This window comes from Notamacropus eugenii, chromosome 4, assembly GCF_028372415.1.
Source record: "Notamacropus eugenii isolate mMacEug1 chromosome 4, mMacEug1.pri_v2, whole genome shotgun sequence".
NCBI lineage: Eukaryota > Metazoa > Chordata > Mammalia > Diprotodontia > Macropodidae > Notamacropus > Notamacropus eugenii.
In genome coordinates this window covers 305,203,705-305,230,101 of record NC_092875.1, presented here as the reverse complement: position 1 = coordinate 305,230,101, position 26,397 = coordinate 305,203,705, and the positions used below count along the sequence as shown (strand labels likewise).

The following is a 26,397-nucleotide window of genomic DNA, read 5'->3' as shown; positions in this document are numbered from 1 at the left end:
GGGATTACAGTACAGTTATGCTAGTAAAAAGTAATAACTTATGAGCTGTCTTGTCTTATAGTTAAAATGTAAAGGAAATGGAATAATCTGAAGAATAGGACTGAGAGATTTGGAAAGATAAATTAACGTCTGATTGAACTATGAAAGGTAGATAAGGTTGGAGAACAATTATGGGTTATCTGAACCCCTCTTGTCCCTAGATAGTTGTTCCGGATACTTTGTGTCAGTTTCATATGACTTAAGTATGTTTAGAGAGTGTGAGGAAGTATTTTAAGAAGACAGGAAAAATATAACTTGATTTGATAAATTAATAGCTCAATCAAATTTGAGATGCCCCTATCTGAAGGATGCCAGTCAATATTTATTTGCTATTTAAGACTGGGACTGCACTTCACTATTGTTTGAAGCTCTGATTACAGGGATAGTTGTCTAAGTTATCATAAAGCCAGTTGACATGTGCCACAAGCTGAGAATGGTGGATACCTGGAAAGGTTTTGAAGATGACCTTGGACACAGCCTAGGTAGGATCTTCCTAACTCTGTTTCCCAAATGTGCTATTTCCTTTCTGAAAAAGAAAATTCTCCACCTGATTACTCCTAAGCCCTGCTTTCAGCACCTAGTGACCACATGATTGGCTGTCAGATAATGGCTCATTCCTGGAATCAAACAGAACTAAGAAAGTTCTTTCCTTCTGTTGACATATGACATTGCCCCTCTTTTCTTTTATAGCAAATCTTTACAATCAAGAAGTTCTGTAAGTACAATACTAAGTCTATTAAATAATAAATGGAAATTGGAACATCTCTGAGTTACGACAATGGGATGCAGGAATGAATAGCTTACAACTTTAACCTATATTCCTGGCCAAATAAATAAATGTAATATAGAAACAACATCCTCCAAAGGAGGAAATGATTAGACAAAGCAATAAGACAAACATGTAAGATGATAGATGTCTAATTAAATAGGATAGCAAATTTTGAGGAAAAGCAACAGGATCAGACTGATTCCACTAAGAATTATATACAGATGTATATGATTGACTTCTAAAATTTATCATGTTTTTGATAATAAAATCTCAAATCTGAAATTTTTGCACAAAATTGTATGATAGTGGTAAAAGTAAGTGAAATTATTCCTTCTCTGATAAGGTACCTGTCCAATAATTTTAAAAGGCAGATGAGTTCATTTTGTGGTTGAATCCTCACATTTTAAAAGATTCTTATTCCAGGTACAGGATTTAGATAAAGACAGAAACAGCAAATAATATAAACTGAAATTCTCAGAAATTTCAAAACTGGGAGAACAAATTTTAAGTGATTGTACTAATTTATATTGTCAGAAGTATCTGAGAACTTCTAGATCACAACCAGAGAAGCAAAACTCCCTTTTTGAACTATCTCAAGAATAAAACCTGTTGTCAAAGAAAGGATATCTACACATCAGATAACTACATGAGAAATCTGAGATTCAGAAAGTGATGCTTAAATGGACATTAAGAATGGATTACTGAGATACAAGGAACTTAATGTTAATTAACACTGGAAATAATGATTGCATTTATTTGTATGGTTCATGTTTAATTTCTTGTTTATCTTGGTGACATGTAAATCTCCCTTTTCAAAAATAGTCTATTGTGAGCCATCTAAGTTTTAATCTGTACCTGACTTAACGTAAAAGTGCAATTTTGTGAACTGTGAGAAAAACTTTATTGTGTTGTTTGAACCTAGCCCTGTGTGGCTGGGAAACTGAGCTATTTCTGTGTGCCTTTAGCCATGTTAACTTTGTTGTACTGTTTCCTCTCAATTATCAAATCATATGTTTTCTGGGAGCCCCTGTCAGATCCTTCTATGTGGACTTTTAGATCCATCTGTCATATCCATTGTCACTGCTCCTGAGTGAACATCTGAGCCCATAGGAGACTTTGCTCTCCAATTTCAAAAGGGCCTGAAGAGGATGATGTCAGACATAGACAGCTTTCCCAAGAGTCTGGACCAGACTTGCATGAACAACTCTCTCCCTGTACTCAGGACTGGTTATTTAGAGGTTTTTTTAATACCTTTGTTGGTCTACAGGCAAAGCCTTTGGCTTGCCTTTGATCAAAAGGAGGGAGTGATAGTCATTTACTATAAATTTTGGACTTTAATAAGGGCCAGAGCTTGAATTAAGAAGAGCCTGGACCTAACAGTCTCTTTGTTCTCTGAAGTAAATTCAGAGAATACTTCTTCCTATGTCAACAAAGCCAGATGGGGCTGACTTAGCATTCCTTATGAGACCCTTAACCCTAGACATTGTCTTAAATAATGGGACCTTCCTTTTTCATCTTGTGGATATATCCTATGTTATGACATATTAGTGATAAAGAAAACACAGATGTTCTGAGTCGTAATTTCAGTCAACACCTTGTTCACCCTCTTATCTTATTGTATTTACAACCTATCCAATGAAGAAATTCCTTTCTTGTGCTATAGTTAATCACTCATCGAGACCATAAATCTGAAGGACGCAGACAACCTTGAATTGTCCTACACGGATTTAAGAATGGTCATTCTTGTATTAGTCAGAAGTTTTCTGGCTCCTCATGATCATGTGACTGCTAGCTTTAAGGTAATAAACTGTATGTATTTATCCTGTCTGCCTTTTTATTAACCAAACTTTCAGGTTGACAATGGTAAGTACAAATTGGTTTCAGTATCCACTGATGTGCTGTGACAGATGTGGTATAAGGGATACCATCAAGTAAATGCATAATTAGAAAAGAAAATATGTATCAAGAGCAAGGGATAACTTATGGAAAGCCTGAGTCCTGCATAAAATACTACTAAAATGTAAAAAGACTTTCAGGATGTTGGATAGATCCTTTGTGGAGGGTTTATGGGAGAACATAAATTATATGGGAGGACAAAAATTATACGTAGTGAAAAGGTATTGATGAGTTGCAATTTGCATTAAAGAAGGAAGTACTGATATTAACAAAGGTCGCAGATTTGTTGATGTATGAAAAAAAATCTCATTTGTTTCAAGGATCTGGTTCCTCTCCAGGCTGGAAGTACAGCAGCCAGTCATGGTCTAATCTCACTACTGATCTGCATGGGAGCATTTCTGACTCAGGCCACTTGGCAGTTCTTTAGGCAGTCTATTTGCTTTCAGGGGCTTACCACATTGATATTGGTCATACTGGGGAACCTCCTTTGGCTTAGCCCTCTGTATCTCAGAGCTCTGGAACACAAGTGCACTGCTAGCTTCAGCCTAACCAATAGCAGGGATTACAAACATTCATATCCATACCCAAACAAGATCTGGAGTTTTTAAAAAATCATGGTGTATGGAAAAAATAGAAAGAACTTAAAATTTTTACAGCACCACTACGTTTCTTTTTATTATTGCTATTTAGAAATGCCACTTGCATTGTTTCTAATTTCATTTGTTGTTTTTGAGTCAGATGTGCCCAACACTTCATGAGCCCAGTTTCTTTCCTCTATAAAGGGAGGACTTTGGTTCCATCCTCTAGCCCTCTAATCAGAGGGAAGAGGAGGCTGAGGGAGATGTTAGCAATTAAAGCTTGAATTAGCAACATGGTGATGAGATTAACCTAGGAGGGATATCTTGTTAATATTGTTCATTCGCCCCAGTTGTGTCTGACTCTTCATGACCCCATTTGAGGTTTTCTTGGCAAAGATACTGGAATGGTTTGCCGTTACTTTCTCCAGTTCATTTTACAGATAAGGAACTGAGACAAACAGAGTTAAATGATTTGCCCAAGGCCACACAGCTAATAAGTGTCTGAGGCCAGATTTGAACTCTGGAAGATGAGTCTTCCCGATTTCAGGCCTGGCACACTATCTGCTGTGCTACCTAGCTGCCCTGATCACTGTAATGATGAACCACAATTCCTGAGGATTAATGAAAAACATGCTACCCACCTCTAGTGGATGAAGTGAAACATTCAAAGTGCAGAATGAAATTTATTTGTGTATTTGTGCATGTATCTGTTTCCTTCTGGACGTTACAAATGAGAGAGTTTGGTTTGCTTGACTATACATGTTTGTGATGGGTTTTATTTTCCTTTCATTCTCAAAGGGGGAAGTATAGGAGAGGTCATGAAGAGTTGGGCATGACTAAAATGACTGAGCAACAACAACATTAAAGGACGGATTAGTCCTAAGCAAAACAAATTCTAAGCACGTACAAAAATATTTATACTTCTTTTTGAAATGGCAAAGAATAGGAATCTGAGGGGAGTGCCCATGAAGTGGAGAATGGATGAACAAGTTATGGTATATAAATGGATGGAATACTACTGTGCTGTGCAAACTGACAAAGGGGATGGTCCCTGAGAAACTGATGTAGACAGAGTTAACAAAACCAGGCAAACAATTTATACATTTGTCAACAATATTGTAAAGACATATAACTATGAAAGACTTCGCAACTCTAATCACTATAATGTAGTATATATAGTTTTTCAAGTTCTAAGTACCACTTCTTGCTTCAGAGAATTTGGTTTCATTTTTATTACAAGATGCAGTCAGAGAGAAACAGTATCAGAATCTGGATAATAAGAAACTTTACAAAATTTAAGCCCCAATTGATTGTGAATGGGCGAATCAAACTGAATTTTTCATTGTAATGGAAATGTCACCATGGGCAATACAGAATGGTATTTAATCTACCAATACTGTCTTTACTATTATATTTGGTTTTCTTTGCCTTTATTTCATACCCACGATTCCTGGGCCAAGTTTAGTGCTGTCACCACACAGAAATTTATTACTATTATCTGTAAAAGTGAACCCCAGAATCAGGAAGTTGTTGTTTAGTCATTTTTCAGTTGTGTTTGACTCATCGTGAAACTATTTGTGGTTTTCTTGACAAAGATACTGGAATGGTTTGTCATTTCCTTCTCCAAACCATTTTACATGTAAGGAAACTGAGACAAGCACAGGGTTAAGTGATTTGCCCAGGGTCACACAGCTAGGCAGTGTCAGAGGCCAGATTTGAACCCACGAAGATGAATCTTCCTGACTTCAGGCCTAGTACTCTTATCTACTGTGCTACACAGAAGCAGGAAGACCTAGGTTCACATCCGTTTCAGACATTTACTGTGTCTGCTGGGCAAGTTTAAGCCTGTTTGCCTCAGTTTCCTCATCTTGAAAATGAACTGGAGAAGGAAACAGAAAAAAACACTTCAGTATCTTTGCCAAGAAAATCCAAATGGGGTCACAGAGTCAGACATGATAAACTGCTGGATAACAACAACAAAATTATTATTATCTTACCTGTTCCCCAAAATTAACAATAGCAGTCTTATTTGTGTGTTACTATAGCTCTCTGAGCTACATACCATAGTTTTTAAGATTCCTACTTTACAAATGAGGAAACTGGGACTAAGAAGTTAAGTGACCGTATTCATGATCACATCTCTAAGTATCCGAGGTGGAATTTGAGTTGACATCTCATAATTACAAATTAAGCACTTAATCCCCAACTTTGGCAAAAGTGGCTCTGACTCAGGAGGTATGCTTAGTGAGAGGGATCCTGGAAGCCTGCTGGACAGCAGGGAAACGGCAATATTTAGGTCCCACAATTATCCATGAGTAGGCATACAAATCTGCCATGGTGTTTTCCTCATTTGTATACTGCCCCCTATATGTTGCATTCAAATTTTTATCCTAATTTCACATTTTTATGACTTAATTCTTAAGATAGTTTTTTTATACTTTTAGTTTTACCACGAAACCCTATCTTATTTTTAAAAAAAAGATATTTCATACTTTAAAAATGTTTTCCATTTTGCCATAGCTGGGCTGGGAATTGCTGCTCTAAATTATTTTTCATTTCTCTTGATGAGCACTAGGTGGCAGACCACACATAAGAAATAGAATGAAGTTCGATTCTAAAGTCATTTTTTTCCAGTTTTTTTATATGGGGCTGGCATTTGATATGTTTACAAAATGTATATCATTCATTCATCCATTAAAAAAATGTAGAATCCAATTGAATTCTGTCATACCTTGGATTCATATGGATGTTCTCCCAAATAACTATAGAGATATAACCTATGACAATTGCTTCCTTAACCCCAGCCTAAAAATAGGATTCCTCTGTAGTTAAATATACAATGTTGTTTTGAGTTCATTATATGTTTTTTACCCTTCCCTTAAACATTTCCATCTCAGTTCTTTGATCAAAGTGCTTAGAAATGCCTCTCTAGTCTAAATGATAAAATGAACATATTAAGGAGAAGAAATGGGTTCCTTTCAATTTAGAGATTGATCAGGCAATAGTTTCTCTTGTATGTCTGTACCATGTGTTTCAATTAGTCAATAATTACTCTTTTTATATAGTATTTATAAGTACTCTTTTACATATACTAATTTTAATGTTTTCAATGCTTTCTTACAATAAAACTGAAAAATAATTGTTGTTAGTATTTTTTTTACGCTTGCAGATATTATTCCCAGGTCACATGTATTATCATTCTCATTTTATGGATAAATAAACTATTTGTGTCTTACCAAGTATCATTTAGTATCTTTAGATGTAACTTTTCCATGTTGTCTTTTGGGGGCAATATTGGATAATGTAGTGCAGGGTTCTCCAAATAGTAAATACTTTGATAAATGTTTACTAAATTGAAGCCATTAAAGATGAGAAATACTTTGGCCCAAATAACCCGATGTTGGTTTAGATCCAGCTCAAGACCTACTTTCTGCATGAAACCTGTTCCACTACTCCAAACTATTTTAATTTCTTCCTGGTCTTTGTCCTAAAATATTTGTGTCTATACTACACAAGACACAGTCCCTTCCCTCTTGGAGTTACAATCTGCAATAGAATATAGTACATGTACAAATAACTAGGATATGGGGCTCGTTGATATGGGGCAGAAATTAAGGAAGAAGGAAAAGAATTTCAACAACTTTGGATCAGATATTCCAGCACCTTTTTGGATTATCTACCAAGTCATTCCAAGTGTCATTTCAGAATAAGTTTTAAGCCTTCCTGGCTGGGTATGTTTGCCAAGGTGAAAATATTCCTTGGATAAAACTTGTACAAAGTGAAAGTTGGTGAAGGTGATTGAGCTATAGGAATGGAGATTCTTGGAGTTTGGGCTTGTATCATATACTACTCTTTGCTAAACTCTAAGCACTCAATTCTTCAAAGACAATCAGACCTTAGTCTTAGTCAATAAATTCAGACAGGATACAGATGTGCATCACATGCTACTGATGACCTTCCAACTTATTCCTCCCAAAATGTGTTGGCATACTCAGCACCAGGCAATTCTAACTCATAACTCAAAAGATGCTTTAATTTTTTCTGACAAGCCTACATTTGGACCAAGTTATGATTTCCTAGTATCTTTAGAGATAGGTAGAAACAAATTTGTGGCACTTGATTTAGCTAAAGATGTTTCTTGCTTGAAGCTCTAACAAAAGACAAATTGAAAGTAACGACCAATAGCAAAGTGTTTGGAGAATATCTGCTTTTTCTTTTATACATATTATTGCTTCTTTTCCCCCTACCCCATTTAAACAGATATTTTGGGAGCTGATTATGAGGTAGTAGAAAATGTGTAGTAGAAATCTCATTTTTCCAAAAAGTACTCTAAGATCTCTAGAGAAATAGTCATCTGAAATATATTTTTCTACCAGTCTTTATTAAGGTTAGTTATTTATTTAAGAGATATTCAAGCATAATAGAAATCTGGATTTGTAGTCAACTTACAGTTAAACTCCTTAGCTGTGTGAGCATGGGCAAGTCATTTAGTCTTTCTGAAACTTGGTGCTCAAATGAAATAATCTAGGGTAAAAGGCACTGAAAACTCTCACTATACAAAATCCAGTTATTAATTTGTTATTTCTCTAAACCTACTCAATGCATATTTCTTGTCTAGTACACTTTGAAGAGGGCACCGGATGCTGCCTATTTCAGTTGATCCCTTATTGCATTCAAAGACAATGTCATTGTCTGCTGCCATTGTGAGTGGATACCCCAATTTATTCATTATGGGGGTTGTTGTTCCCTATATCTCCCTCTGTGTTATATGCTTGTGATATGTGGGACTGGCTGAGCAGGTGGATATAAGTACGAAACTTGCTGAAATCTTCTATCTTTATTTCTTTCCCTATCCTTAGCTATATACTCCTTGGGCCCAGAGAGCTTGTTTTAATGTTCTGTGTGGAAAACTCTTAAGTTTAGTATCATACATAGTGAACAGGTAGGTGGTAGAGTGTTTAGAGTACTGGGCCTGGAGTCAGGAACACTCATCTTAGTGAATTCACATCTGGCCTCAGACCCAAGCTGTGTGACCCTGGGCAAAGTGCCTATTTGCCTCAATTCCTTATCTATAAAATGAGCTGGAAAAGGAAATGACAAGTCACTCTAGCATCTTTGCCAAGAAAACCTCAAATGGGATCACAAGTGGTTGGACAGTGTTGAAAAACACTCAGATAATAGCAGATAAAGGGGTGTTAAGTTAGAGTATGGGGCTATCTCAGTTCCAACTATCTGATTATCTCTCCTTCCACCTCCCTGCCCTCCAACTTGCAAGGTGGAGGGGTGGGGTTGTTCAAAGGGAGAAGCTTCCCATTTTATTGTATGCTAGCAGATAGAATATAACTTAGATAAGAGGAGAGATAGCACAATTATCAAATCTGCAGATAACAAAGCTGGGAACAATAGCTAACACACTCAGGGATGAAGTCAGAAACTCCAAGCGTTTTGACAGCCTAGAATAATTGGCTGCATCCAAAAAGATGAAATTTAATAGCTGTAAAGTTTTCTACCGGGTTCAAAAATCCAGTTTCATAAATGGAAGATGAAAGAGGTGTGGCTACAGCTCATCTAAAAATAGTTGTAGTAGCTGGGTATGGTGGCATATGCTTACAATCCCTATCACCTAGGAGGCAGATGCCTAGATAACAAGATATTGTTGCATCCCTTGAGCTCAGGAGTTCTTAGATGCAGTAAAGGCTAAAGCAAATCAGGTGCCCCACTAAGTCTGGTACCAGGGTAGTAAATGCATTGTACGGGTGAAGGTGGTTGCTTAAGAAGAGGCAAACTGGCCTAGTTCAGAAATAGAACAAGTCAAGGCTTCCAGGCTGCTCAGTGATCGGATTGGGTCTATGAATGGTTGATAAATTTCCAGCCTGAATGAGATAGACCTATTAAAAAAAAAATCTGTATTTTTTACTTTGCCTTGGTCAGAATACATCTAGGGTACTGTGAACCCTTTTGACTGTTACTGTTTAAGAAAGAAACCAATAAGCTGTAGAGTATCTATCACCGGGCAACCAAGATGGCAAATGACCTTAAGCCCACATGTTAGGAAGGTTGGGTTAAGGAACCCTTGGAAATGCTTAGCTTGGAAAAGAGAAAACCCTTGAAAAACATAATTCATGTAAAACTATGAAGGCATGTATTTATGTTTGGTCAGAAAAAAATAACAGTTTAATGATAAAAGCTATACAAAAGTGGAATGGGCTGTCTTGAGAGGGGGTCAGTTCTCTTTCAGGAGAGGTTTCAAGTAGACACTGTATGATAGAAGTCTGCTATGTTATAGCAGGGATTTCTTTTGGTTTTTGCTTTGGTTTGTTACCATGCTACATCATTCTTTATAGATTGATATTAAAGTCTTTGCTCTGGAACGATTATGTTTCCAAATTGGTAGAAGGAATCTGACCAAGTGCAGAGAGAAACTTGATCCAATTGTTATTTTTTTTAAAAAATGAGATACCATCTGTCACATTTAAAATAAGGAAGACAAATATTTTTAAACCCTTAATAGAAAATGAGCAATTGAAATAAAATAAATTTCATTAATTTAAAAATGCATACTTTCAATGAAATGATTAAGTTCCTTAAGGATAAGAGGTCAATTGGAAATTGATTTGCTGGTCTGCTTGCAAATGGTTTGATTTCTGCATCTTAGCCTTACCATATACATATACAAATTGTTGGTACACCATTAATAGCAATAGAAATAATAACAGGAACTGCATTTTATCTTTCCTCTCAGTAATCCATATAAATCCTCAGATAACTCAGTTTCTTTAATCTGAGATAAACTTACTCATTCATTCATTGGTCTCTGACAGACCTTTAATTATGTACAAGGCAGTAGTCAACTTTAACTCACCTTTGAGCAGGCAATGGACCATAATCTAAGTGATAAGCCTAATGTGAGGGTCAGGTTTTTCAAAATTTTTTTTTTTTTGTAAGAGTGAAAATAGAGATGGTACTTGATCTCTCCAAATGGGAGGTTGGCATTCAGTTTCGGATGTAACTTGTGAGAAAAAAAATGTGTGAAATGTAGTGAAGGGCAAGAAAAGGACACGAGGTCAGTTGACATACTTTGTGTTGTACAACCTGACAGAGAAATTGCAGCCATGGAGAGGAGAACTTACAGTTATTATAAGGGTTTTGATCTGTGATAGACCTCTAAAGTTCTTTTTTTGCTTACTTTGGCATAAAATGATCTTTTCTGGGGGAAAAGAGGTCTCTTTTGACCTGTACTATGTAAAAACTGCCTGAAAGAATAGGGATTGACAATTCTCGCATTAAAAAAAACTTCTAAGCACATCTGCAGTGCAGAGCCAGGAGATTTGCCCCAGCAACTGTGGGTAAAGACATTTAGCTTTCCTGTTTGCCCAACCCCAGCACTGAAAAGTGACTGAGAGAGAAACATGTTTTAATACTGCCTCATTACCTTTGCAATTACCTGTACAAATCTGCAACCTAAATAGACAAATGTATTTACAGTTAGAAGTACTCCAAGCTGTAGGATAACTGTTTCAATATTTACTGGTCTATTATTGGCAACTTATTAGCTTGTTAATGCACAAGCACCGGTAATGATATTCAAACACACCAAGAGAGAAAGGTTAATAGACTTGTAGAAGAGATAGTGTGCTCTTAGCCTCCTTTGGTTACCTTTGGATAATGGGAGATGACAGGTAATGCATAATGTCAGTAAAACAGATTAAGAAAATGAGGCTGGTGGGAACTGAGCTCCATGGTGTGGCAAATCAATCCTGTTCACCTTTTTAGGTACCTGCTGGAGGTGAGCCAGAGCAATAAATCAGAAGGCAGCAAAGGCAGAGTCATCTGCCTCATTCCCCTCATTCTCTTTACCCATCATAAAAATATAAAAGTAGCATTTATCAACTTCAGAAGAGATGTAAACTTTTTTTACTCCTCCCTTTGCTCTTTAGGCATATTTCCATTTTGCTCTGAGTAAATGTTTAGGAAAGGGTCTTTGGGTAATAATGAGAATTTTATTTAAAAAGATGTCACTTTTTTTTCTTTTAAAAATATTTTATTTTTCCCTAATTACATGTAAAAACAACTTTTAATACTCATTCCTTAAAACTTTGAGTTCCATATTCTCTCCTTCCCCTCTCACCTCCTTGAGAAAGCCAGCAATTTGACATAGGTTATACATGTACATGCCTGCAAAACACATTTCCTTATTTGTCATATTGTGAAAGAAAACACAGAGCAAAATGACAACAAAAATAAAGTAGAAAAGTTTGCTTCTATCTTCATTCAGACTTGATCAGTTCTTTCTCTGAAAATGGACAGCATTTTTCATCATTGCTGAGAATAATTAAGTCATTTGGAGGTGATCATGATACAAAATCGTTGTTACTCTGTACACTATCTCTGCTCACTTTACTTTGCATCAGTTCATGTAAGTATTTCCAGGTTTTTCTGAGAGTGTCCTGCTTGTCATTTCTTATAGCACAATAGCATTCCATCACAATCATATATTGCAACTTGTTTAGTCATTTCCCAGTTGGTGGACATCTCCTCAATTTCCAATTCTTTGCCACTACTAAAAGAGCTGCTATAAATATTTTTGTACATATAGATCCTTTAAAAAAAATCTCTTTGTGTTACAGAACTAGTAGTGGCATTGCTACATCAAAGGGTACGTGTAGCCCTTTGGTTTTTTAGCCCTTTGAGCATAGCTCCAAATTGCTCTCCAGGGTGATTGAATGAGTTCACAATTCCTTCAACAAGGCATTAGTGTCTTAATTTCCCCACATCCCCTCCAGCATTTGTTATTTTCCTTTTCTGTCATTTAGCTAATCTGATAAGGGTGGGTTGGTACCTCAGAGTTGTTTTAATTTGCATTTCTCTAATCAATAGTGATGTAGAGCTATTTACGGCCATATGACTATAGATAGCCTTAATTACTTTGTCTAAAAGTTAGCTGTTCATATCTTTTGATCATTTGTCAATTAGGGAATGGCTCTTACTTTTATAAATTTGACTCAGTAAGATGCAATTTCTTTATGGATCCAGTGATTATGGTGACATTTCATCCTACAGAAGAAGCTTCGGGATCATTTCAAACCCAGATTATTTTCATCCATCCTAGAAGGAAATGGGCATTTCGTTTTTTTTCAATTTTGCAGTTGACAATGATACCCTTGATAGGAGATGAGCAAATGCAACTTTTGTCTTCCAGTGAAGAAGTCTCAGACAATGTGTTGATTGTTTTTGATTAACTCTTTCCCCTCTTTATGCTGGGATGGTGTACATGGTGGGAGAGGCAGAAGGGAGAGATTTCAGAATATAATATAAAAGCAAAAGATATCAATGACAAACAGAAATGTGTTGCTCTGAACCTAGTCCTTCTGGTTGGGAAGCTTTTCATAAAAGTAAGAAGATGTTCAAAATGGTTAGCAAAAAGATGGCTAATTGATAATATTAGTAAATAGTGCTTCAGAAAGAATAGCTTTTCTAGGGAAAATCCAGGTATAAAGAGCATAGGTTTTGTATTTAGAAATTGACATCAGATTTGATTCCCAAACTGTTGCATAAATGTTAAATGAATGAAGTAACTGCTTTTCTGCTAGTCTGGGATTATTTTAACCACTAGAGGGGGTCCATTCACAAGAATGAAGCACAATTGTTAACACAAGCAAACATTATCCGTTGGAAAAAGGAAACTTAGTTTCTCTAAGGTAAAACCAGGCCTGTTTCTTTCAGGCAGTAAATGAGCTTTGGACTAGGTAGGGAAGGGGGTAGGAACTAGTGGATGCAATCTGTTTGTGTTTACCAAAAGTCTTTGAAAAGGTGCCTCATTGGAGAATTATAATTTTTTTTTTAATTGGACATAGGACTTAGAAAAAGGGATGGGAGTATCCCAGAAACTTTACACTAAACCTACGGGATAGCGACTGAGCTGTATTGAAAAAAAATGAATTTATTCCTGAATTTCCCTTGATTGATCAGCCTTTTCATTGCCAAATTAGAGAATTAAAAAAAAATTGTCTAGGCAGACATATTGCCTTCATTTTCTTCACTTCTCATTCTGTCTCTCGTAATTTGACTTTTGACTCCACCACTCCACCTTCTTTCCCCAGTGTTACTAGGAGATCCTTTAACTGCTAAATCCAGTTGCTTCCTTCAGGTCTCCTTCTATTTGACCTCTCTGCAGATGTTGACATTTTTAACCAATGTCTTTTCTTAGCTCCTGTGACATTCACCAAATTCTGTTTCTCCCTCTCTCTGTTTGATTGTTTCTCTTCCACCTCCCTTACTTGATTATAATCCATCTTCTACTTAAGTGTGGGCATCCCACAGGCCCCATTCTGGGCCTAGTTCTCTTTTCACTCTAAACTCACTTTCAGTTGTCTCATGGTTGCATCTTTGGGTTCAGTTATCCTCAAGAAGAAGATTCTCAAATCATAGGTTCTACCTTAATCTCTCCCTTAAACTCCAACCCCACATGACATGCTAGACATATCCACTTGGATGTCAACATCTCAAATCTATCATGTCCAAAAGGGAACTGATTATTTTAGCCTCCTAAATCTCCTCTACTTCCAAACCTATTTCTAATTGCACGTACCATTTTCTTTCCAGTTACCAAAGTTCATACCATCCCTTTATTTTTTCTATTTTTTCACTCCATGTTCATTTTTCTCCAAATCTTTTTGAGTCTACCTCCATAGAATCTCTTGCAGTTGTCTTTTTTCCCTCACTCACAGGTCTGCCACCCAATTTCAGACCCTCATCGTCTCTTGCCTGTACAAAGAAGGATAATTAGATGATCACCTTTTAAGATAAATTTCCATGCTAGTGTTACTTTCATGGAGGCAAGTCTTGGGGACTTTGATTTCATCTCTCTGAATTGTATGGAAGTACTAGCTTTACTTCATTGAGAGGACTGAGGACATCTCAAAGGCTTTGTATTCATGGAACCATTTATACCTCTTTGAGGATGTGATTAATTTTCAGTGTCCAATTATGATTTGACTGGCTGATGTTTTTGTGGTTTGGAACTAACTACAAGAACAAAGAATCCCTTTACACCAGGATGTACACAGGAAAACAAGTGAACCTGCCACAGGCAGTCAGACCACACAGAAAGATCTGAGACCAGATACCAGGAGAACCAGCTTTGATGCTTGAGTGGAAAAACAAGCACATTAGCTAACTTCCTAAAGACACCTTTCCCTTGGTCCCAGAGATTGCTGCCATGTATAAGCAATGACAGAATTTTGTAAGTTATGACAAGACAAGGTATGGGAATATAGCATTACTGTGAATCAATTACTAGAAATCTTATTAATGCATTTCTAATAAAAAATCTTCTCAAGTTCAATGAAAGAACTACTAATAATAAAACTGAATGGATTAAGTAGATAGGGTGATGGACTTGGAGAGAGAAAGACCTGAGTTCAAATTCTGCTTATGGCACTTACTAGCTGATTGATGTTAAGTAATTTACTTAATCTCTCTGCTTCATTTTCCTCATCTGTAAAATAAGAAGGTTTGATTCAATTACTTCTAAGACCCCTTCCACCTTTAAATCTGTGATTGTTATAATTTACAGCAATAGCTTCCAAACTCTCCTCCTGAAACTCAAAATTGTACACAAATGAAAATTTGTGACTCTAAACTTTCGTAGTTGTCTCTTTTCTCTTGCCTCCATACAGACAGGAATCAAATATAACATTGGCAGTGGCAGTAAGTGTGGCAGCCTTTTTGGAGCTGATTATTAGTTTGTACATTTTAAGATATTATTGAGAGGCAATGTGGCTTAGTAGATAGAATGCTAGACCTAGAGATGGAGTTTTAAATTCTGCCTCTATCTAATCAGGAACAAGTCATGCAATCTCTCTGTCCTCATTCTTTAAAACAGGAGTATTAACAATATCTCACAAACAACTTATTGTGAGACTCAAAATGTATATAAAAGATCTTTGTCTACTTTATTTTTATTTTTTAGGGAAAAAATGGTTTTGTACATGGGTTATAACATTATAAAATGTTAGACAAAAAGATGACCTTCCATAGCTACCACCTGTTTGACAAAAAGTTTATATGGAATGTACTCCCTCGAAATGTCATCCAAGTTTTTTCCAAGATGACTATGGGGTGCCCATCTGTCCTGGAATGTCCTCAGAAGGCTCCATCAATGATTCGATTACAAGATAAAACTCCTAGAGTCTGTTCACAAAGCAGGGGAAAAGAGGAGGGGGGAAGTTATAAAAAACTTTTTCTTGTTTCCTTGTAGTTTGTCGTCTCCTCCTCCTCTTCAGCTTCCTCAGAAACCACCACAGCCTCCAAAACCCCCTTGGCCTCCAAATGTGCTAAGCTCGACCCAGTCCAGGGTTACTTTGTTTCCATCCATCTCCTTGTGTTTCATGTACTCTTTTGCAGCTTTGGCGTCTTCCTCTGAGTTGAAGTCCACAAAATGAACCTTTTCAGAGACCCTACCTCCCTGTCTGTGACTGTCCTGGTGCTCAATGAGCTGTGAAGTGAATCTTTTGACGTATCTTCCATCATGTCCTACTGGTTTCTTGGGGCTGCATTAACAGCATTTTGTCCTTTCAGTTCCAGCCAGATGGCTCTGCCTTCAGTCTCCATGTTGTTACAAGAATTCAAGGCTTCTTTCACATCTTCCACAGAGGCAAATTCAATGAATATATACCCCTTAGGTCAGTCTTGGTTTTTCTGGGGCAAGCTCATGGACTTCCCCTTCTCAAACACTCTCTGCAGACTCTCCTCCTAGGAACTGCAGACAAAATTGTTCAGCACTAGGATTTTGGAGTCCTCCACCCCAGGAACTAATTATTCTTCCTACCTCTAAAGTTCTGTCCTTGGCTTTTCTCTCCTGTGTAGTCTAGAATGTGTGCTTGGCCATCAGTCTCAGTGCCCTGCTTGTCTTCCAAAGCTTTGATCACATCTGCTTCTGTCTTAAATTCAATGTGGAATATAGTACTAGAAATGTTAGCTGTAGCAATCAGACAAAATAAAGAAATTGAAGGAATAGGCAAAGAAAAAACTAAGTTAACCCTCTTTGCAGATGATATGATGATATACTTAGAGAATACCAGAGATTCAAGTGAAAAAGTACTTGAAACAATAAACAACTTTGGCAAAGTTGCAGGTTACAAAATAAACCTACACAAATCTTCTGCATTCCTATATATTAGCAACAAAGCCCAACAGCAAGAGATAGAAAGAGAAATCCCATTTAAAGCTGGGGTAAACACTATAAAATACCTGGGAGTTTACCTGCCAAAACAAACCCAGGGACTATATGAACACAATTACAAGACACTTTTTGCACAAATAAAGTCAGATCTAAGTAAGTGGAAAAACATCAGTTGCTCATGGGTAGGCCAAGCTAATATAATAAAAATGACAATTCTATCTAAATTAATTGACTTATTTAGTGCCATACCAATTAAACTATCAGATAATTATTTTCTAGAGCTAGATAAAATAATATCAAATTCATCTGGAAGAACAAAAGGTCCAGAATATCAAAGAGACTAATGAAAAGAAATACTAGGGAAGGTGGCCTAGTGCTACCAGATCTCAGATTGTACTACAAAGCAGCAATCAAAACCACTTGGTACTGGCTAAGAAACAGAAGGGTAGACAAGGGGAATATACTTGCCACTCAAGACACAGTAAGCAAGGAATATAGCACCCTCCTGTTTGATAAACCCAAGGACCTCAGTTTCTGGGATAAGAACTCACTGTTTGACAAAAACTGCGGGGAAAACTGGATAAGAGCATGGCGGAAACTAGGCACAGACCAATGCCTGACACCGTATACAAGAATAAAGTCCAAATGGGTACACAATCTAGGTATAAAGATTGATACCATGGACAAACTGGAAGAACAAGGAATAGTATATTTATCAGATTTATGGAGAAAGGAAGAATTTTTTACTAAAGAAGAGATAGAATGCATTATGAAATGCAAGATGGATAACTTTGATTACATTAAACTGAAAAGTTTTTGCACAGGCAAACCCAATGCAACCAAAATTCGAAGGGATGTTGTAAATTGGGTAAGAATTTTTACTGCTAATCTTGGGGATAAAGGCCTCATTTCTGGAATATATAGAGAACTCAGTCAAATGTATAACAATACAAGTCATTCCCCAACTGATAAATGGTCAAAGGATATGAATAAGCAATTTTCAGAGGAAGAAATTAAAGATATCTATAATCATATGAAAAAATGCCCTGAATCACTTTTGATTGGAGAGATGCAAATCAAAACAACTCTGAGGTACCACATCACACCAATAAGACTGGCAAACATGACAGAACGGGAAAATGATAAATGTTGGAGAGGATGTGGAAGAGTTGGAACACTAATTCATTGTTGGTGGAGCTGTGAGCTCATCCAACCATTCTGGAGAGCAATTTGGAACTATGCCCAAAGGGCTACAAAAATGTGCATACTCTTTGACCCAGCAATATCGCTACTAGGACTGTATCCCCAAGGGATCATAAAAATGGGAAAGGGTCCCACATGTACAAAAATACTTATAGCAGCACTCTTTGTAGTTACCAAAAAATGGAAATCAAGGGGATGCCTATCAGTTGGGGAATGGCTGAATAAGTTGTGGTTTATGAACATAATGGAGTACTGTTGCGCCATAAGAAATGATGAACAAGAAGACTTCAGAGAGGCCTGGAAGGACTTATATGATCTGATGCTGAGTGAAAGGAGCAGAACCAGGAGAACTTTGTGCACAGCAACAACCACAGTGTGCGAGAGTTTTTTCTGGTATACTTGGAACTTCATAATAACGCAAGAACTTAAAAAAAAATAATTCCCAAGGATTTTCTAAGGCAAAATGCCTTCCACACTCAGAGAAAGAACTATGGAATTCATTCTCAGAATGTAGCAGATCTTATATGTATATGTGTGTGTGTGTATGTATTATGTTTTGATTTGTTATATGATTTCTTCCATTTATTTTAGTTCATCTATATAGCATTATTATAGTGAAAATGTATTCAATAGGAAAGTATATGTAGATCATATATTGAATTGTATGGCATCTTGGGGAGGGAGGGGGGTGGTAGGGGGTAGGTAGGGGGGTAAAATTATAAGCTTTTTGGTAGTGATTGTAGAACATTAAAATAAATAAATGAATGAATAAATAAATAAATAAATAAATTTAAAAAAAAACTTGTTAACCCTGATATATTCTAATAAACCTTCTCTCTGGTTAAAAAAAAAATTCATTGTAGGCAATTCCTTTGGGGGTCCCATCCTTGATGCAGAAGAGTCTGACTTCAATAACATATTTAAATACTTACTGACCTCCCCTCAAGTTACTTTATATGGCAGATTCCTAACAAAGAGTGTCCTTGCATCTTGGTCTTTGTTGTTCTCTTTTGATTTCTTGAGCTTAATTTTAAAGTGCTAGCACTTTGGAGTCAGAGTTCCAGAGTTTTTTCCATGTCTTCAGTATATTCAGAATCTACATAATCAAACTTTCTGGTGGCACTGATGCAGATGTCCACAATGGTAAGGTCCTTTTTTTGGCAAAGAAGTGTGTCATGCTGGTTTTTAGCTCAGAAGCAGCTTTGAAGATGCTTCAGTGTCTAATTTTGGGGGCCTTCTGTTTGCCATTTCCTTTTTCCTCCTCTTTCCTGATGCTTCTTTTACTGGCACTTTCTGCCCTTCCTCCTCAAATTCTTTGTCCTTCCCAGGTTTCCCAGCAGCAGCTTTCACAGTATCAGCCTTTCCTTTGGCAGGTGTGGTATCCATAATTTCTTCTTCAGAGTCATCCTCATCTTCCTCATCTTCTTCAGCCTCATCACTGTCCTCCTCCTCCTCCTCCTCAGAGCCTTGTTTGGTGGGAGCTGCTCCCATCTTTGTGACTTTGGGAGGCTCAAATTCTTCATCCTCATCATTGTCACTGTCTTTTTTTTTCAGATTCACTGTCCTCCTTCTTGCTGTTTTTTGCCCCTTTGGTTGAGGGGCACTGCTGCTTTCTCAGGCTGTCTTCTTAGCAGCAGCCACAGCAGCCACCTTCTTACCAGGTTCACAGCTGCTTTTGTGGCAGGCCTGATGGCCAACAGCAGCCTTTTTTGGTTGGTGCTACCTTCTTTACAAGTTTCTTGCCCTTTCTCTGAGAGACCACTGCTATCTTCTTCATTTTCTGACATGTATTCATCCTCACTGTCTTTGGTCTCCTTTGGGAGAGGAGCCAATTTTTCGGTTCACCTTGATTTTTAACAACCTTCCCTAGTTCCACCATGGTGGCTGCCTGTGCCTAGGAGAAAGGAGGGTACAGATCTGTCAGCCAAGTCCTAGGCAAAGTTGGTGGTGGAAAGCAAGGGGAGGAGTATGTCTGTGAGTAGCTCTTTGCTGGCTAAGATTGAGACTAAAGACCTTTTTGCATACTTTAAAGGCTTTATGAATGCCAATGTTAATAGCAAATAAAATAGAGTCTTTTACTGTTTTCATTTTAGTATAACCAAGAAGTATAATGCCTCTATTTGAATGTGACTAAGGAGGATATTTCCTACCCATTGATGGACTTGCCTATTGTGGGAAGCTTGATTAGGGAAATTGTTTTGTAGGAGGGTCCCAAGTATCTTTTTTTTTTTTTTGTATTGAGGCACTGTGTCAGAGGGTTATGCCCTCTGGCTCTAAAAAGTGTATAAATACTCTGAGGGTGAGATTTTACTTTGGAGCTTCCTGACTGGAAATGTTTGTCTGGCCAGTCGAGGACTCCGGGAAACTGCTTTAAGGAGCCCCTTCCTGCCCCCCCAACCCCTTTGAGAACCCACACGTCATGCTTCCCCTCTTTGGTAATTATGATCAGACAGTTGTCTGTTGAATTATGGTCAGACATTTTGGAAGCGTCTGCTGACTTTTAATTTCTCTGTAATTTTTTTGAAGTTCAGGGTGCTGACTCCCCTGAACTAGATGAATGATATATGTGCTTGACTAAAGGACTGATACATGTGCTTAATTAAAGTGATTATTATTATTATTAACTCCTCAAAAATTGTCTTTCCTTTTATGAATGCAGAACTAAGAACCTGTCGTAGTAGACTCCTTGTATATGTTGGATACAGCCAGCTGTTATTATAATAGAAGGAGGCTAATAATAGGGATGGCAAGTGAAGTGAGAGGTCAATATGATGACATGGACTTTAGTGAAACAGTGGCATTATTGACTTTATTACTGCTTCCAGAGCAGGATGTAGAAAGTAGCAGCAGTAAGGAGGCCCTTAGTAGCATAGGATGAGGATGGCATAGTCAGGTATCATGAGCCAGTCACATGTAGTGAACTCTTACCAATTAGTTTGGCCATAGAGTGGGAACTAGAGTACCAGTTGCAACAGTATAATGGCAAGAGAGGCAACCCTGGGCAGGATGGCATAAAGATAGATATGAATGTGAATGGAATGAACTTACTCATAAGGTAAAGAAAAGTAATAGAATGGATTAGAAAGCAGAATCTGACAGTATGTTATTTACACATTTGAAGCATCTAATTTCAGAATTAAAATGATACATTGGAACAAAATATATTTTTCTCATATGAATTAAGAAAAGAGTGGTAATCATAATCTTAGAAAAGATAACAGTAAAAATAGACATAGTTAAAATAAATAAGCATACTTAGAATTAACATTATGTTTAAAGATTTTATTGTTCAGCCCTTTCAGTCATATCTGACTCTTCATACCAATGCATAATTTTAGTATTTTTGAATGTTAATCTTATTGAATTCAGTGTTTCAATGTCATTGGAATAATTTCATTGTTTTAGGACACACGCACCAAATGACTTAGAATCTAAGTGTCAAAGAATAAAACTAATTAAATTAGTTTTTCTATGTAGATAACAAAAATTATGTAGTTGGAGATCTTGATGTCCCCCTTTCAGAGTTAGACAAATCTAACAAAAAAAATACAGGAAAGAAGGACTAGACTGAATTTTAGAAAAGTTAGCTATATTAGATCTCATGTTTAATGAAAGGAAATTAAAATTCTTGGTTTTGTATGACACCTTTGCATGTGCTGGGGCTTAAAACTTCATAAACAATTGTAGGTAGAAAAAAGTGTTAAATATATTCTTTACTGATCACAAATGCAATATAATTGTAAACAATAAAGGACATTTGAAGAAAGGATTCAAAATTAAATGGAGACTAGATGATACATTTATAAAGAATATGTGGATCAAAGAACAAATCATAGAAACAATAGATAATTTCATCAAAGAAAATGACAATGAAATAACATGTCAAAGCTTTTGGAATATAGCCAAAGCAGTCATTAAGAAAATTTTTTATCTTTAAGCATCAATTTAAAAAACCCAATTATTCAATGAATTGGTCTTGCCACTAAAAAAGGACAGAAAAACTCCAAATATAAAAATATCAACTAAATACAAAAATAAAAATCCTAAAAATCAAAGAGACAAATTGAAAACAAATAAAACACATTTAGTGTGTTTTAAAAGAAAAAGAATGAATAAAATAGATAAAGCATTAGGTAATTTGATTAAAAAGAGGGAATCAAAATCACCATGGTTAAAAGTGAAAAAACAGAATTCACCACTGAAATAAACTATTAGAAAATATTTTGGCCAATTATATGTCAACAAAATTTATACCTTAAATAAAATGGATAAATATTTGCGAAAACATAAAATACATTAACAGAAGAGAAAGACAATTTAAATGCCTACTATGTGCTAAGCACTGGGCTAAGCATTATACAAATGTGAGGTCTTTTGATCTTCACAACTACGCTGTCTTCTTGACTCTAGGCCCAGAACTCTAAATAGATATTTTAAATAACACCATCTCAAAAAAAAGAAATTGATCAGGGCAACGATAGGTTTCCAAAGAGGGGGAAACAGATGTACAAATTTGCTGAGACAGATGTACAAATGAATTCTTTTAAATATTCAAGCTGTGTTTCTTCATACTCACACTTCCCTAGTTTTTGCTTTTTTTAAGACAGAAACTATATGATTCTTTATAACGTTAAAATTTTCGTAAAAGCAACACACCATTTTGCATTGTCAGCAAGGAGATCCAAATCCTCAAATCTATACCACAGATCATTTTCTCTCCAAAACTGCCTAAATCTCTCCTGAAAGCTATTTCTTCATACATATTTCTAGGGTGTATATATATATATATTGAAACAAAGTTCTTTTTCTACTCATATTGCATATCAAAATGTTCATCCATATCAGCAGCAATATCTTATGTCATTGACAATAACTCTAAAATTCATCCTTTACGCATTAATGCTTATTCTATCCTTTTCATCATTGACTGCTCCTTACGAAAAGGACCTTAAAAAGGCTGTATCTTACAAAAGCATCATTAGACAAGGTACTTCAGTGACAACGTATTTAAGTTACATACAGGACATATTACACACACATATCAAAAGTGCAATCATCTATGAAGTACAAAGCAAATAATCCTAAACTGTGAGCCGACAAAGTGAAGCAAGTCTAACAAAGCAAAGCTAGGTTGTTATAACAATATCAATGCCAGTGGACCTCTAAAAGCAGCCTCAGTGTAATCATTAGAGCATATTCAAAAAACAACCAACGTTACATAAAACTTTTGAAAAATAGGGAGTGTCTTACTAACCTCCTTCTAAGAGACAAATATAGTCTTTATACCCAAATCAGGGAGTGGTGAAACAGGGAAGGAAAACTGTAGACTAATATCTCTAATGAATATCAATGCAAAAATATGAGCAAAATATTAACAAAAAACATTAGCAAAAAAAAAACAATTTTAAAATACCACATAATCATATGATCATATTGGATTTGTACTAATAATTAATGCATTGCTGGTTCAATAGTCAGAAAATATTCAGAAAACCAAAATCATAATAGACTACATTAACAAAAACAATTAAAATCACATAACTATTTCACATGATAAAAAAATGTTCAGATAAAATGCAATATCCATTTATGTTGAAACATTTAGAAGTATTGGAATAAATGTCCCTTTTCTCATTATGATAAATAGTCTGTCTAAAACCAAGAAATTGGATTATTTGTAATGAAGAGAGACTAGGAGGGCTAACACAAGGGTATCTGTTGTCATCACTATTATTTAATAGGATTGTTAACATATTACTGAAATAATTCAAGGAAAATATTCTGTGGAAAAAGCGTAGGCAAAGAAAAATGAAAAGACTGCTTTTTGAAGATGGCATGACAGTTCCTTAGATAACCCTAGAGATTCAACTAAAAACTATCAATAACTTCTATAAAATAGCATAATATAGGATAATATAGGATGGAGCAGTCCATCAGGAAATCTCCAAAAAGAAGACAGAATAAGAAGTTCCCATCAGAATGCATAACATATATGGAAATCTACTTACCAACACACATAGGAATGATGTACAAATACTTATTCAGCTACAAAGCACCCTCTACAGAAATAAAAGAAGACTTAAATAATTAAATATTAATTGTTCCTACTTGGGTCATGAAAATGTAAGGGAAGTGTCCCAAATCCCTCAATTCCAATTAATGCTACTAAAATAATGCATTACACCCTGATACATTTTTAGGTGAAGACCACTCTTAGTCTGAGTTATAGAGTCAATCAACTGTGAAAAGTAGTTGTGAACAGGTCATATCACTTTGTTACAGCCCTGTACAACATGCTACCCATGGGTGGTCTGCCAAAGGATTTCAGACGGCCAATGAAAAAAAGCTCACTCTTCTGTTTGCCATGTTACCAAGGCAACCAACCATCATCAGTATGTCTCTAGTCTAACCTATCTGCGGCCTGAATAAGTTTTACCTTATTTTAATTTTGGCCTCTACCTACTGACAAGTTGTGCAGGTCAGCTTTATTGATTCAATAAATTAATCATATGTAGGTATATAAAAACCACATGCAAAATAGATTCAAGGTAGTCCTTCAGAAAAAGCATTAGAGCCAAATGTTTGCCTCTCAAAGGGTTGACTAGACTTGCTCTTTGGGAGTCTGTCCTGCTATTGTAATGCTGTATTGCAAATCAAGGCTCCTTGTTTCAGCCACATATCATAGGATGCGATTGGTTCTCTGCAACCAACCTCAGGACATTTCCTGTTGTCATTGGCTTTCATTCAATTCTTACTAAGTTTCTATGAATCACTACTTGTTCACTACTTTACTCATTTGATTGAACAAATAACTCAGCCTAAGAGAGGTGGTGATGAAAGGCAATAGTTATCACTGGGACTCTCAGTTAATGAAGTTAATTCCCTCTCTGACCAATCAGGAATCTCTTAGTTGAAGCCTCCTATCAGCTTCTTACCTGTAAAGGCAGATGGAGCCCCACCGTCAGCCCTTCTGTCAGTCCCTCTGCTTTTCCTCCTGCACAGTCTGGCTGCTCAGAAGAGAGTCTGCAAACTCTCTGGGAAGGATCTCCTGTTTAAAATATCACAATTCCTCAAATCTCCCCTCATAAATGCATCATCTTTAAATATTATATGTCAGTCTCCAAAGATTTATATGATTTTTTTTTAGCTTTGCTTTATTTAGTTGTAAAATATACATATGCGAATTAAAGGTAGACAACCTACTTTGTAGTTTGAATACTTCAACATCATAGTCAATCTTTTTGGTGCCCTTGGAGCTATGTTCTTTATACTCACATTTCCCCAGTGTTTTTTTTTTTTAATACAGAAAATATATTTTTTGCTCCTTAATAACATTAACATTTTCACAAAAGAAAGACACCATTTTTACATTGTTAACAAAGAGATCTGAGTCCTCAAATCTATACCACAGATCATTTTCTCTCCAACATTGTCCAAATCTCTTCTGAAAGTTGTTTCTTCATACATATTTCTAGGAATGTATATATTGCAGCAAAGTTCTTTTTCTACTCAAATTGCATCCACATCATTCATCCACATCAGTAGCAGTATCTTATGTCATTGACAATTAATCTAAAACTCTTCCTTTATGCAGTAACACTTTTTCTGTCCTTTTCTTCATTGACTGGTCCTTATGAAAAAGATTTTAAAGAGATGGTATATCTTATAAAATCATCACCAGACAGAATACCTTATGTACTAACATGCCTAAGTTATTTGCAAGATATATCATATGCACATGTCAGAAGTACAACCAGGTAAAAAGCAATGTCTAGGGAAAATAAATTGTCAGAAAAGTTGCTAGCTTAAAACACTTTTTTAAACTACTGAGAGTTATTTTTCTCTTTTAGAACAATCCTAACTTGTTCTACTTATTTTCAGAAGAGGCAGCTTTCACAGCATATCAACTCAAAAGGAATGTAACTGAATGAAAAGTGTTTTTCTTGTGCTGACAAGAAAAGGGATCTGAATACCTCAAGTACCTGAAATATTTATGAGCTGTAATCCTTAAAAGTTCTATACTACCATTCCCCAATTGATAAATGGTCAAAGGATATGAACAGGCAATTTTCGGAAAAAGAAATTAAAGATATCTATAATCATATGAAAAAATGCTCTAAATCACTATTGATTAGAGAGATGCAAATCAAAACAACTCTGAGGTATCACATCACACCTATAAGATTGGCAAACATGACAGAACAAGAAAATGATAAATGCTGGAGAGGATGTGGGAGAGTTGGAACACTAATTCATTGTTGGTGGAGCTGCGAGCGCATCCAGCCATTCTGGAGAGCAATTTGGAACTATGCCCAAAGGGCTACAAAAATGTGCATACCCTTTGACCCAGCAATATCGCTACTAGGACTGTATCCCCAAGAGATCATAAAAATGGGAAAGGGTCCCACATGTACAAAAATATTTATAGCAGCACTCTTTGTAGTTGCCAAAAACTGGAAGTCAAGGGGATGTCCATCAATTGGGGAATGGCTGAATAAATTATGGTATATGAATGTAATGGAGTACTATTGTGCCATAAGAAATGATGAACAAGAAGACTTTAGAGAGGCCAGGAAGGACTTATATGATCTGATGCTGAGTGAAAGGAGCAGAACCAGGAGAACTTTGTGCACAGCAACGACCACAGTGTGCGAGAGTTTTTTCTGATAGACTTGGAATTTCGTAATAATGCAAGAACTTCTTAAAAATAAAGAAAAATCCCAATGGTG

At 36.2% G+C, this 26,397-nt stretch overlaps 1 pseudogene; it reads right to left on the bottom strand.

Moving 5' to 3' along the window:
- Positions 1 to 15,478: 15,478 nt before the first annotated feature.
- On the bottom strand, positions 15,479 to 19,547 carry LOC140502524 (nucleolin-like; annotated as a pseudogene).
- Between the last annotated feature and the right edge of the window lie 6,850 nt (positions 19,548 to 26,397).